The sequence below is a fragment of the Macrobrachium nipponense genome, chromosome 25 (assembly GCF_015104395.2).
Source record: "Macrobrachium nipponense isolate FS-2020 chromosome 25, ASM1510439v2, whole genome shotgun sequence".
NCBI lineage: Eukaryota > Metazoa > Arthropoda > Malacostraca > Decapoda > Palaemonidae > Macrobrachium > Macrobrachium nipponense.
This window is the reverse complement of record NC_087214.1, coordinates 28,404,627-28,419,820: the sequence shown is the minus strand read 5'-3', so window position 1 is coordinate 28,419,820 and position 15,194 is coordinate 28,404,627.

Here is a 15,194-nt window from a genome sequence, read left to right as displayed (position 1 = left end):
CTTCTAAGCACTGATTGGTGAAGTTTCCAAGCACTGATTTATGAAGTTTCTAAGCACTGATTTATGACGTTTCTAAGCACTGATGGATGAAGTTTCTTAGAACTGATCGGTGAAGTTTCTAAGCAGTGATTTATGACTTTTCTAAGAACGGACTAATGAAGTTTCTAAGCGCCGACTGATTAAGTTTCTACGCACTGAATAACATTTCTTAGCATTTGTTAATGAAGTTCCTAAGCAATGATTGATGAAGTTCCTAAGCACTGAATAAAATTTTTTAGCAGTTGTTAATGAAGTTTCCAAGTACTGATTGATGAAGGTCCTAAGCATTGATTGGTGCATTTTCTGAGCAGAGATTGATGAAGTTCCTCAGGAAGAAAGGAAACGAAATGGACGACATAAATGACAGGAGAGAGAGAGAGAGAGAGAGGAACAGTGACAAGCTAAATGATGACTATTAAGTCAACAAAAAGAGAGAAACCTAATATCTTCACATCCATCACTGGTAGACAAAGGCAACAGCGTGACCTCGGCCCCGAGGGTCGAATATAAAAGGGATTAGTTAGTTGCTGCTTAGTTTAGTTTCCCTTTTCACGCACTAGTTTTTGGGATGAAGTTGCGAGGCCCACGGCCTTGTTCTGCAGTTCATCACGGGCAATTATGCGATAACAACGGCACGCTTTCATAGGTGGTCACCAGTCCAATCACTGACCAATCCTAATTCTGTCTAAATTCACTGAACTAGAGAGCAGGAGGGAGGAAAAACCATTTCATTGTCCCGTGAAGTTCGTCTGAGCAGAAAAGGGATTTTGTGGATTCCGTCATCATTCCAAAATGAAATCCCAAATCTTTCAGCCGAATGATGACCCAGATTTAATTCCTATTCCCTCTCATTTTCATCACTGCAATGACCTCTGTGGATATTACCTCGATATTCGCTGGCTTTTAAAGTCTGTTGTAGAGAGGGAATGGATATTATTCCTTTAAATAATCTATTGCCCTGTAGAATTGATAATAATTTCCTCTGTTCGACATAAATGCCTATTTGGTTTTTCCTGTATAGTTTTGGGCACTATTAATCTACCTCTGCTTGCTCTTTCTGATATTTTTAGTTCCATGATGTTTTCTGCTATTACCTTCTATCTGTTTCCATGCCTGAATTATCATGTAGCGTTCTCTTCTCCTTTCTAGACTATATAATTTTAAGGATTGTAGTCTTTCCCAGTAATAAAATCAAAATCTTAACTTCTTCATTCTAGCTGCAAAGGACCTTTGTACATCTCTATTTTGTGCAATATCCTTTTGATAGTGTGGGTACCATATCATATTGCAATATTCAAGTGGACTACGAACATATGTTTTATTAAGCATTATCATGTTCAGCTTTCTTGTTTTGAAGTGCCGTAACAACATCCCATTTTTGCTTTACATTTTGCCAAAAGAATTGCTATTTGATCATTGCATAATATGTTCCTATTCATCATCACACCAAGGTCTTAACTGCTTACTTATTTGTGATTGTCTCATTATTAGGTCCCCTATATGCATATAGCTTTCCTTCTCTGTCTCCATAATTTATTGATCAAATTTATCAGAGTAAATACCATCCTATTTACCTCTGCCCAATCATATACTTTGTTAAGGTCTCTTTGTAGAGCGTTCCTATCTTCATCACAAGTAATTTCTCTACTTATTCTTGTGTCATCAGCGAAACTACTCACTACCGAATCCTTAACATTACTGTCTATGTCTTCAATCATAATAACAAACAGTATTGCAGCTAACACCGTACCTTGTGGCACCACCGGGATATTACCTTGGCTTCATCCGATTTCTCATCGTTTGCAATAACACTCTGTTTTCTGTTGTGTAAAAATTCTTTTAACCATTCTTCCTACTTTATCCCACGATATTGTGTTTCTAATTTCTTCGCTAATATATTATGGTTCTACTTTGTCAAAAGCTTTTGCAAAGTCTAGATAAACCACATCTGTTTCATTTCCTCTTTTCATATTTTGAATATGTTCTCACGGTGGACTAACAATTGGTTTGTGTACTTTTCCGGGTACGAAACCATGTTGTCCTATATTAAACAATTTATTTTTTATTAAATGTTTCTTAATATTTTTCTTCATTACCCTTTCATACACTTTCATAATATGTGGTGTTAGACTCACAGGGCCTATAATTACTTGCCTTTAGTCTTGATCCACTTTTGAAAGTAGGGGTAATATATGCTAATTTGTGCTCATCATAAATCTTGCCTGAATCTACACTTTGTCTTAATAATATTGCAAGTGGCTTTGCGATAGAATGAACTACTTTCTTTAACAAAATAGCAGGAATTCCATCATGGCCCTGCTGCAGCTCCATTTTTTAATTTCATTAATAGCCTGCACAATATCAGCATTCGTAATATCTATGTCAGCTAAATATTCACTATTTTCGTCCCATTACTTACTATATCATTATCTTCATTATCTACTTCTAGGGGAGTGAATTCTTCTTATATCATTCTGCCAATATGTTGCAAATTTCCCTTTTTTCATTCGTTTAATCTCCCTTCAATTCTTAGAGGGCCAATTTTCTATTCTTCTTCTATTCATCTTTTTCGCGTATGAGTATAATAGTTTAGGGTTTTGCTTGATATTTATTAGGGTTTTTTTCTTCCAAGTCCCGTTTTTCATTTTCTTTTGATTGTATAATCTTTTGTTCTGCATTTTCTAACTTACTTTTTAGTTCTATAACTTTCCATGCATTTTTTTCTTTTGCAAGACCTTTTTTCCACTTTCTGATTTTCTGGAACAAGATCCTTCTGTCTCTTGGTATGCATGGACTGATGTTTACATTTCTTCTTCGGTATATATTTATCCACTATTTTCTCTAATATTTTATATAATATCTCCGTATTTACCCTTTATGTCATCACTTACGAAAATGTTATCCAATCTTTTGTTTAATTCTTCATTTAGTTCTGACCATTTTATATTTGTACTGTAGAAAGTTGTATTTTCATTACCTTCCCACTTTTTCATTCTTGCAAAAAGAGGAGAGAGAGAGAGAGAGAGAGAGAGAGAGAGAGAGAGAGAGAGAGAACTCAGCTCGTGGAGAATGAAAAGGCAATAACTGAATCAACCCAAGTTGCAAAGCTGCACTGTCACGGAAACCGGTTCTTGAGGAGAGCAAAATGGCCGAACCACAAACTCCCTCTTCTCTCCACACAGCATCAGCAGCATCCGGGAACCACTCGGCGCACCCCTCCCTTATTCACTGAACCTCACAGGCTAAAAGAACTTTAATGTCAAACAAAATACTCTCTCAGGTTGATAACATGTCATAAACATGTTGGAACTTCTGTCCACGCATTACAAACATATTGTATACAAGTCCACGACTTATTAGTAAACATAACCATTGCTGCATATGATAGTATATCCAAATTTGGTAAAGATTCGTCTTCTACTTATAGTTGGTGACTTACCTTCAACATGTTTGTGATATGTATATGATCAATTGCCGACATATTTGACATACTTCTACGTAGTGAGGGCGCATTTGTCATACGCACTTTCAAGGAACAGACTTTAATGAACACACAAGGAAACAAAATGAAGCTTAATTTCTACTACCCCTCTATCACAGGAAACATTAGATGAGCTAAAATGAAAATCTTTGGGAGGTCAAGTGTCCACTGTTGCTGGACAGTTGACCTTCCACGAGGTTTTATTACATTTTTCATCTCAAGTTTTACAGAGTGTAAAGTTTGCCTACGGTATCTGAAGATCTTGCTTCGAAAGTTCCTGAAGTATTCCACAGCTTAAAGGAAATGTGCGTCTTGCTATACGAATAGTTATTCTAAATATATACATCTATCTATCTATCTATATATATGTGTCCAAAAGTTTTTTTCCTTAAGTGCACAGATGACGCGCCGGGCGTGTCATATGTATGTTATTTTCGGGGAAAATTCACGAAAATAAACCGTTTCAATCATAGAAAACGTAGTTGACGGCAATGGGTTGACAGATGATGGATCTAGAAGAAAATGAAAACAAAAGTAGGTTGGAAAATCTGAAGAGTGCAATCCGTAAAAAATTAGCATTTTTTAATCATTTAAATCTCATTAGCAAACATTTATTGGAAAATTATTGCTTCCACGTGAAAGATCAAACATTTCTACACAATTTAGGTGTAAAACAAACTCTTCAAACTTAATTATTATATTTTTCATCATTATTTCCAAAAACTATCTACGATTTTTCTTTAAAATTTCACGTTCATCACATTATTATATCTAAGCCTCGTAAAGATGTTCTGATTGCTTTAGGAAGTAAGTCAATCATTTGCCGACATAACAACACTAACCAGAAGCGTATAACAGTTATAGTTCGGACGTTCAGAATTTTACCAAAAAAACATTTTCATGCGCGTGTTATTTTCGACTCGGGGGTAAAGTCGTGTACCTTGCACACTTATATTTTCGGCATGTGCACAAGACGGTTAAGTACAATAAGAAACTACAAATATAAAAATATAAATTATCAACCTTTAACATCAGGGGACTATCTCCCGGGATGTGATCGATCATCCAGAACACGAAGATCATCGGGAAGGCCCCCGATGGTCGTCGGTTGCGCCTGCTGGAGGCGCCTCTCATCCAACAAATAAGACCGGCTCTGAATACGACGCAGGAAGAATTTCCCTTCACCACGAGTATGAGGAGACCTGCCAGCAACTATGACACCACCGATCACGACAACTCTACGGAAGACAACGCCCCCGAATGAAATACTCCTGCAGCCAACGGAATTCAAATTAGCGGCGACGCCACGCAGCGTGACGCAACGCCCAGCAACGTCACCACACAGCTCAGGAGGTCTGGGAGGTTGCAGCCCCACAACCATCAACACGGCGGAAGTGGCTTGAGACCTGGCTCAAGCGGCCAGCGTTAAAAAGACTTAATTCCACCAGCAAATAGGAGATCGGCATGTGCCAGACCGATTGCTAATGACCCCAAATATAAGGAGGAAGGGAACCATACCAGAAGCAGTCCACCCTCAGCTTCCTAGCCTACAGGATGTCTGGCAGCTCCAAAGTAAAGCTCGCTACAAAAGAGAGAGAGAGAGAGAGAGAGAGAGAGAGAGAGAGAGAGAGAGAGAGAGAGAGACTTTGATATAGTTTATCTGTAAAAATTGAAATATTTAATACATACACCCATCTTGACCATGCATTTGATAATGACCTCCATAGGCGCTCCACTAGCCTGTATAAGTAGTACGGAAAAAGCTGCTATTCCAAAAATAGAGAAGAATCTCTAAAAGCATAATGCTGCTGAAGTAACCATTACTTTCAATATAATAACACTAATCATCATGATCATCTTCAAACAACTCACCCACCAAACCCCATCCACTGTTAAATACCCAAACCCCGACCCCAACAGAAAGAGGTTTTGCAAATAAATATCTTCTTAAACTATACAACATTATTTACAACTATAATCAATAACTTGTTCACCTGGCAATTAAACCTCTTTAGCTATCAGATATCTGCCGAAGGTACAATTCTACTCTCTCTCTCTCTCTCTCTCTCTCTCTCTCTCTCTCTCTCTCTCATCAAACACGAAGAACGCCCCATAATCTTGTAATGTAATTCCAACCATAAAGAAAGCCATTCTCACTGCAGAGAACTTCCCTTTAAAAAAAGGTTTTCTCTCGACCTCCATAGACAAGCTCAATTTATCTCCCGGGTGTCTGAGCAGTAGCAAAGGCGTTTGGAGAGAGATGAGAGAGAGAGAGAGAGAGAGAGAGAGAGAGAGAGAGAGAGAGAGAGAGAGAGAGAGCCAAATTCAGTATCTCGAGGAAAACAAACTCAATTGATGGAGTTCTTTCTACCTGTTAATTAGGTGTACCTGATCTGACTGACAAGTGTATCTTTAACTGAAACCTTAAGTTACTGATGCGTATCTCTGGCGAACTGCTGCTGTAAATCATTCACTGTAAATGAGCTGACTTCGAATTTTTGTTTTGTAAATAATAATAATAATAATAATAATAATATAATAATAATAATATAATAATAATAATATGTGGCGCTGTGGCGCCGTGGAGGAGTTGGTTAGGTCTTCAATAGACTTAATTCAAGTTAAGCAACATGGGGCTGGTCAGTCGTTGGATGGGTGACCGCTCTCCTCGGCGTTGATTCCTTGGGAAAGGATCTTTACCATAATTTCCTCAGTCTACTCAGCTGTAAATCGAGTAACGATCCCCTGATGGGGTAGGGTCCAGCTATGGGTTGGGTTTAAATAGCAAAACTCAGCAATGATGGAAAGAAAATGAAGGAATAAACGACAACGACGTAAATGGAACCTCTGGCAACAGAGGAGCTTCGTCCGGCAATCCAGGTATTCAACCCAATTGAAGGGGAAGACGGTCAGGTACTTGGAGGTCGTCATCCAGCAACTGATCACCACAACGAAAGTAATCAACAGCCTGAGATTGGAGCTACAGAGGTCAAAAAGGAAGAAAGAAATGGACAAGAGAAGAAAACTAAGGGATGGAGATGCTACATCACGCAACCCACGGAGAGAGGATATAGAAGAAGATTGATCAACATCTGGAATGAGAGGAATAACACCCCCCAACAGAGCAGAGGCTGCAAGATGCAGGAATCGCAGATCAAGTAAGGAACATAAAGAAAAAGAACTGCTCTCCCCAACAGAAAGAGAAGAACTGGAAAGGGAAATGTCACACGACAACGAATTACACGAAGACGAACTGAGAGACGATGCCACAGAAGACGACAGGGAGGATGAAGTATCAAACAACGACACACAAAGAAACACCGAGAAGTAACAGAGAGGACGGAATGGGTAGAAAAGATTAGACAATGGATGGAGCAGATACAGAGAGAACAAAGATCCCCACCATGAAAGCCTTCAACACCAAGAAATTAAGGGAGAAAACAAGTGAGGTCAATGAAATAATGGGCTAATACACACCACCAGTATCACAGAAACAAATAACTTGACATATGCAGGAGCAAGATTAGTAGCAGAACTGATGGGGATTCGAACACCAACACCACCGTCACAACCAACCCAACAGAAACCAAAACAGCAACCTCCTTGAAAAAGGCGCCTGGAAAAGCAAATCATGGTGATGAGATCTGACTTGAGTAAACTGAAAGAGATGGCAGAAAAAAGGCTAAGAAGCCAAAAAAGAAAACAAAGGAGGAACTCAACGAGAAATACAAAGTACAAGAGAGGGGACTAAAAAAACAAACACAATAGAAGATGTAAAACAGAGGCTTAAGGCCAAAGCACACAAGATCCAACGGTACATGAACAGGAATAAGGGATACCAACAGAACAAAACTATTCGGAACCAACCAGAAAAGACTATACAGCCAACTAAGAGGGGAAGACAACCACCCAGAAATTCCTGAAGCCGAACCAAGTAAGAGACTCTGGGAAAACATATGGAGCAATCCGGTATCACACAACAAACATGCAACATGGCTCAGGAAGTCAAGGAAGAAGAAACAGGGAGAATAAAACAAAGATTCACAGAGATCACGACAGACACAGTCAGACACCAACTAAAGAAAATGCCAAACTGGAAAACCCAGGTCCCGATGAAGTCATGGATACTGGCTCAAAAACTTCAGGCCCTTACACCCACGAATAGCAGACAACTCCAGCATTGTATCTCAAATCACCAAGCACCCAAATGGATGACCACAGGAAGAACATCCTTAGTACAAAAAGACAAGAGTAAGGGAAATATAGCCAGTAACTACAGGCCTATCACCTGCCTACCAATAATGTGGAAGTTACTAACAGGGTATCATCAGTGAAAGGCTATACAACTACCTAGAGGAGACAAACACCATCCCCTACCAACAGAAAGGCTGCAGAAGGAAGTGTAGGGGCACAAAAGACCAGCTCCTGATAGACAAAATGTAATGAAGAACAGTAGGAGAAGGAAAACCAACCTAAGCATGGCATGGATAGACTATAAGAAAGCCTTCGACATGATACCACACACATGGCTAATAGAATGCCTGAAAATATATGGGGCAGAGGAAAATACCATCAGCTTCCTCAAAAATACAATGCGCAACTGGAATACAATACTTACAAGCTCTGGAATAAGACTAGCAGAGGTTAATATCAGGAGAGGGATCTTCCAGGGCGACGACACTGTCCCCACTACTCTTCGTAGTAGCCATGATTCCCATGACAAAAGTACTACAGAAGATGGATGCCGGGTACCAACTCAAGAAAAGAGGCAACAGAATCAACCATCTGATGTTCATGGACGACATCAAGCTGTATGGTAAGAGCATCAAGGAAATAGATACCCTAATCCAGACTGTAAGGATTGTATCTGGGGACATCAGAATGGAGTTTGGAATAGAAAAATGCGCCTTAGTCAACATACAAAAAGCAAAGTAAACGAGAACTGAAGGGATAAAGCTAACCAGATGGGAGCAACATCAAACACATCCAGATGAGACAGGATACAAATACTGGGAATAATGGAAGGAGGAGATATAAAACACAAAGAGATGAAGGACACGATCAGGAAAGAATATATGCAGAGACTCAAGGCGATACTCAAGTCAAAACTCAATGGAGGAAAAATGATAAAAGCCATAAACACATGGGCAGTGCCAGTAATCAGATACAGCGCAGGAATAGTGGAATGGACGAAGGCAGAACTCCGCAGCATAGATCAGAAAACCAGGAAACAAATGACAATACACAAAGCACTACACCCAAGAGCAAATACGGACAGACTAGACATAACACGAAAAGAAAGGAAGGAGGGAGAGGACTACTAAGTATAGAGGACTGCGTCAACATTGAAAACAGAGCACTGGGGCAATATCTGAAAACCAGTGAAGACGAGTGGCTAAAGAGTGCATGGGAAGAAGGACTAATAAAAGTAGACGAAGACCCAGAAATATACAGAGACAGGAGAAAGACAGAGAGAACAGAGGACTGGCACAACAAACCAATGCGGACGGACAAACATGAGACAGACTAAAGAAACTAGCCAGCGATGACAATGGCAATGGCTACAGAGGGGAGAGCTAAAGAAGGAAACTGAAGGAATGATAACAGCGGCACAAGATCAGGCCCTAAGAACCAGATATGTTCAAAGTACGATAGACGGAAATAACATCTCTCCCATATGTAGGAAGTGCAATACGAAAAATGAAACCATAAACCACAATAGCAAGTGAATGCCCGGCACTTGCACAGAACCAGTACAAAAAGAGGCATGATTCAGTGGCAAAAGCCCTCCACTGGAGCCTGTGCACGAAACATCAGCTACCTTGCAGTAATAAGTGGTACGAGCACCAACCTGAGGGAGTGATAGAAAACGATCAGGCAAAGATCCTCTGGGACTATGGTATCAGAACGGATAGGGTGATACGTGCAAATAGACCAGACGTGACGTTGATTGACAAAATCAAGAAGAAAGTATCACTCATGATGTCGCAATACCATGGACACCAGAGTTGAGAGAAGAGAGGGAAAAAATGGATAAGTATCAAGATCTGAAATAGAAATAAGAGGGATATGGGATATGCAGTGGAAATCGTACCCATAATCATAGGAGCACTAGGCACGATCCCAAGATCCCTGAAAAGGAATCTAGAAAAAACTAGAGGCTGAAGTAGCTCCAGGTTCTCATGCAGAAGTGTGTGATCCTAGAAACGGCCCACATAGTAAGAAAAAGTGATGGGATCCTAAGGAGGCAGGATGCAACCCGGAAACCCCCACACTATAAATACCACCCAGTCGAATTAGAGGACTGTGATAGAGCAAAAAAAAAAAAAATAAAAAAAAAAAAAAAAAAATAATATAATAATAATAATTACCAAGATGATTTCAAGTAATGAAATGTATTTTGCAATGCTTTTCGATCTTGAAACTGAATTTTATCTCTCTCTCTCTCTCTCTCTCTCTCTCTCTCTCTCTCTCTCTCTCTCTCATAAAATAGGGAATGTAATGAGAAATCCTTTTGCCTTTCGGCAATATAGTTCACTCACTGTTTTGTCACAACCTTCAGACCGAGAGGAAACAACTACTTGTAATGGATACAACACAAAAAATGAACTTTGTCATCCATTTGCTGAATAAGGAATTTAAAGGGTAATTCTTTATAATCAAAAAATTTTTTATAATCAATCAGAAACAAAATGGCATATCACCAAGCAATGAAAAGAAAATTATTTTTAGCATTTAAAAAAATAGATGTGCTCGGAATGAATACAAGGAAATAACATCTCTATTGCTACCCAATCGGCTGCTCTCTCTCTCTCTCTCTCTCTCTCTCTCTCTCTCTCTCTCTCTCTCTCTCTCTCTCTCTCACACACACACAGTTTTTTGTGACACCGAATGAAAACTTCCGTTACTTTCACAAAAATCAAATTGTCTTCAGGTAATATATTTAATTAAAATCACGTTTACAGTTATGTACAGAAAATGCAAATGTTTCCATCAAAAGGAACCTCAGAGATTCCACCAGAGACCACCATTTTCATGCCAGTTTCGACTGAAGGATGACAGGATCGAATCAGTACCCAAATAAATCTTTCAATCCGATGGAATCTGTCGGTCCTTCGACGGATTTCATAAATATTCATAAATTAATGAAAGGGAGGAGAGTGAAAAATTGAGAAGGGTGAGAATCAGGGAAGAAAGAAAGAGAGAGAGAGAGAGAGAGAGAGAGAGAGAGAGAGAGAGAGAGAGAGAGAGAGAGAGAGAGAGACTAAAGAAACAGTCTTTACATGGAACTAAATCTATCTTAAAATCTCTTATCCATATACAAATCAATTACTTACCTAAGAATATCAGTATTAATAAACAACTCAATATTGCAAAGACTAACAGAACCGCACTGTATTATCTGTAATATTTTCAAAGACAATATTGAGTTCCAGTATCCCAACCGAACAGAAGATCTGGACATTTCACAAGAACAAACAACAAACAATTTTAAAAATACGCTTTTCTCGCAAAGAATGACCCCATCACGAGAAGCACTTTCAATATTCTCTCGTGAACCACAAGGAGGTTTTCAAAAGGACAGGGAAAGCTGGCTGCGAAGTTGCAACGAACGAGCACCCTCCCAGTCAGGCGTGTCATGAGATTGTGATAACCCTTCGAAGAGTTTCTTTGCGATATGCAAGAAGTTTTCATTTGATGACAAAAAATTACTTCCATTTGATGACATTTGACGACAAAAATTACTTCCATTTGATGACAAAATTTAATTTCATTTAACGGTAAACATTACTTCCATTTGACAACAAAACGACTTTCATTTGACGACAAAAATTACTTCTATTTGACGACAAACTCTACTTTCATTTGACGACAAAAAATCTTCCCTTTGACGACAAAACTGACTCATTTGACGACAAAAAATCTTCCCTTTGACAACAAAACCGACTTTCATTAGACGACAAAAGTGACTTTCATGTGACGACGTTTGTTTGTATGGTATTTTTTACGTTGCACAGAACCAGTGGTTATTCAGCAACGGGACCAACGGCTTTACGTGACTTCCGAACCACGTCGAAAGTGAACTTCTATCACCAGAAATACGCATCTCTCACTCCTCAATGGAATGACCGAGAATCGAACTCGCGGCCACCGAGGTGGCACGCCAACACCATACCGATCACGCCACTGAGGCGCTCATCTGACGACGAAACAGACTTTCATTGGACGACAAAACCGACTTTCATTTGACGACAAAATGGCTTTCATTAGTCGTGTTTAAGCAGCGGTGACGGAATATGCAATCCTGTCTTTATCTAGCCCAGACCCGGAGAAAACAAGGGGTAAAGAACGCGTCTTGAAAGGAGGAGGGTTATGGGAATCGGAACATCACTGGGAGATGGGGAAAGAAGCAGATACAGATACAACGCTGCTAACTGCAACCAGGAGGTTGTCTCTGTTATACTTTAGTGTAAATATGAACTTAATAGATGACTGACTTTGAAAGTAAATTTACAAGATGACGTCATTTACGCCTACTTTCCAAAACATTTTACCCCAAACCTACAGGTCAGATTGTTGTAGGCTTATGCTAAGGTCACACATTCACGTATCAACGCACGCACGCCCACGCATGAGCGGAAATTGGTATTTGGTAAACCGTAAATGTAACTTAAAACATACGTAAAATCGTAGACGTACGGTGACGTGTCGTCCGGGTGCTAAGCTCCGCCCACTAGGGCGCCGTAGCCCACTCCAGTTTTGAAATGTTCAAAACAAGTCGTGGGTAGTCACGTCAAATGTCACCTGACGTAGCTCCAGGCATTGCACGTGGGACCCATGGTGACTGTTGTGGGGTTGGCGCTAGGGTCAAAAGCATTGTTTGCCGTTGTTGTTTTCTTTCCGCCGCGAAGCATGTGGGCCTCCTAATTGCGCTGTAGCCTACGGCGAAACCGATTCACACATTTATAACCCTGTACGACATGGCAACGCTGTAGCGTGGTATAAAAGGTCAGGTCGGTGCCCTCAGGTTAGCTGTTGGAAAATTAACTTGAAAATATGGCCACGGGATTATCCCAAGACCTGACGGTCTCCAGTTATTTCTTTCATTGACAATGGCGGATTTTGGAATATTCCTTTAGCACTGGCTCCTAATACGCTGCCTTCTACATAATCCAGAATGTTCCCCATTAATTCTTTGTTGAGGGTGTTTAGAGGTGTTACAAGTTCGAGAATCTCCTCAAAGTTCTCCATGATGATTCAGAACAGGGGCGAAGACTTCTCGATACACGAAGTTGACAAGGGGAATGACAAGCTCTGTTCACAGGCTACCCCTTTTGTACCCTACAGCCCCACAACGGTGGTCGTGGTCTTGACATGAAGTTGACGTACATAGAACATTACACTTTCGGCGTAAGTTCCAGGTAGACGTCCGACCTTGCATTCTTTGCGCGTACATTTGCGGCGCAATTTACGGTGCTGGCTTTACATCCGTTAGCCCGTGTCCTGTTTACCAGCTGTTCAAGGTCATTTCCCCGCAATGATGCCCACAATCCACATACGTGGGCATATGCTGTTGTGATACGTGAATGTGTGACCCAAGCATTAAGCAAAGGTCACACATTCACGTATCAACGCACGAAAGCCCACGCCTGAGTGGAAATTGGTAGTTGGCAGCAGCTTATGTCAGTAAACCAAAAATGTTCCGTAAAACATACGTAAAATCGTGGACGTACGGTGACGGATTGTCTGGGCGCTAAGCTCTGCCCACTGGAGCGCCGTAGCCTACTCCAGTTTTGAAATGTTCAAAACAGGTTGTGGGTGGTCACGCCAATGTCACCTGACGTAGCTCCAGGCATTGCATGTGGGACCAATGGTGACGGCGCTATGGTCACCAGCATTGTTTGCCGCCGCTGTTTTCTTTCCGCCACGAAGCATGTGGGCCTCCTAATTACGCTGTAGCCTACGGGGAAACCGATTTGCACATTTGCAACCCTGTACGTTGTGGCAAGGCTGTAGCGTGGTATAAAAGGTCAGGTTGGCGTCCTCAGGGTCAGCTGTTGTTTCTGTTTCTGAGACCAACAGTCTCCTGCAAGTACTCCCCACAACGCCCTTCAAAACGATCAAGGAAGGGACCATCAACATCACATCTTCTTGCAGGACTCCTGCAGACACTCAGGTCGAGGGAAATGTTATCTTCCACCTACAGAAGTTGGAGTTGGATGAGATACAGAGATGACAGCTACACGGAAACTGTCCATGAAGCTACCCCCATTCACGACGGACAGAAGGTTCCCTTGATCGAGACGGAGGACAGACAAGACGTCGAGGATGACGTGATGAGAGGCTGGTAGGTGAGTGGCTCGAGCACGAGGCCCAATTCATATAAAACAAGGGGATGGCTGCCTACAAGGACAAAGCCAAGGTGTGGAAGGCCTTTGATGACACGGACAAGTCACTAGGCCACCAGTGACTGGCACCGAGCTCCGGACGTGGTTCATGTCCCAGGAGCCGCTTCGAACGCCTCACCGCCGAGAAGAGTGGCCAAGGGGTGAGCAGACTACTGATGAGGGAGAAGTGAATATTGAACATATTCCACTTCCTCAAGCCCCACATCGTCATCGTCCGTCAGAAGAAGCCCAAGATGTTGGGACTATTCTACCAAAGTGAATTTACAACCTGGATGTTCAGAATGCAATATTTTTACATTCTCTCACACATGTTCCATCACTTTACAGTCTGCTCTATTTACAGGACGGCCATTTTGTAACTAACAGACCCCACCCACAACGGTGGGCGTGGTAACGACGTTAAGTTGACGTACATAGAACGTTACACTATCGGAGTATGTTCCAGGTAGGCGTCCGACCTTGCTTGCGTTGAGCGTACATTTGCGGCGCAATTTACATCCGTCAGCCCGTGTCCTGTTTAGCAGCTGTTCAAGGTCATTTCTCTGAGATGATGCCGACGAACCACATATATGGGCATACGCCGTCGTGATACGTGAATGTGTAACCCCATCATTAGGCAACACTGAACCACCCACCCGCCCACCCACCTGGCCTCTCCAGCGCCCTATCTCCAACTCAGGGCCAGAGTTCTGACATAACAGCAGAGAACAAAGTACACAGACTGCTGTGAAACAGCCATTTCCTGAGGACTCTTGGCACTCAATGTTATAGTTTTTTTTCTTTTTTTAAATGATACCATAGTTATAGAGTTGAGAATTCTTCCTTTTCTCCTGACAGTGTGAAATTGTCAGCTGCAATTTTAATTCATAAGGAATATAGACAAAATTCTTTGTATTTATTGAGCAGCTGTATTTTTGCTCGCTGATGTCTAATAGTATGCAGACTATTTTATCGTACTTGAAATAAACCTGTGTACGGAGAAGAATATGTATGAAGATTATGTATGGAATACTTCTATTCTATTCTAACGTGTTCATAACAGTACCCCTGTGCGTATGTATCTGTGTAGATGCCGCTACTTTAGTCTTTTAATTATGCCAAGTATATACATTCTCAAAATACCCAGTGCATGCCCATTGCCACGTCTACAGAATGCCCGGGCACTCCAAATTTCGTGAGGAGAGAGAAATTTTGCAGAATTTCACCGGAAATTCTCTCTCTCTCTCTCTCTCTCTCTCTCTCTCTCTCGTCTCTCTCTCTCTCTC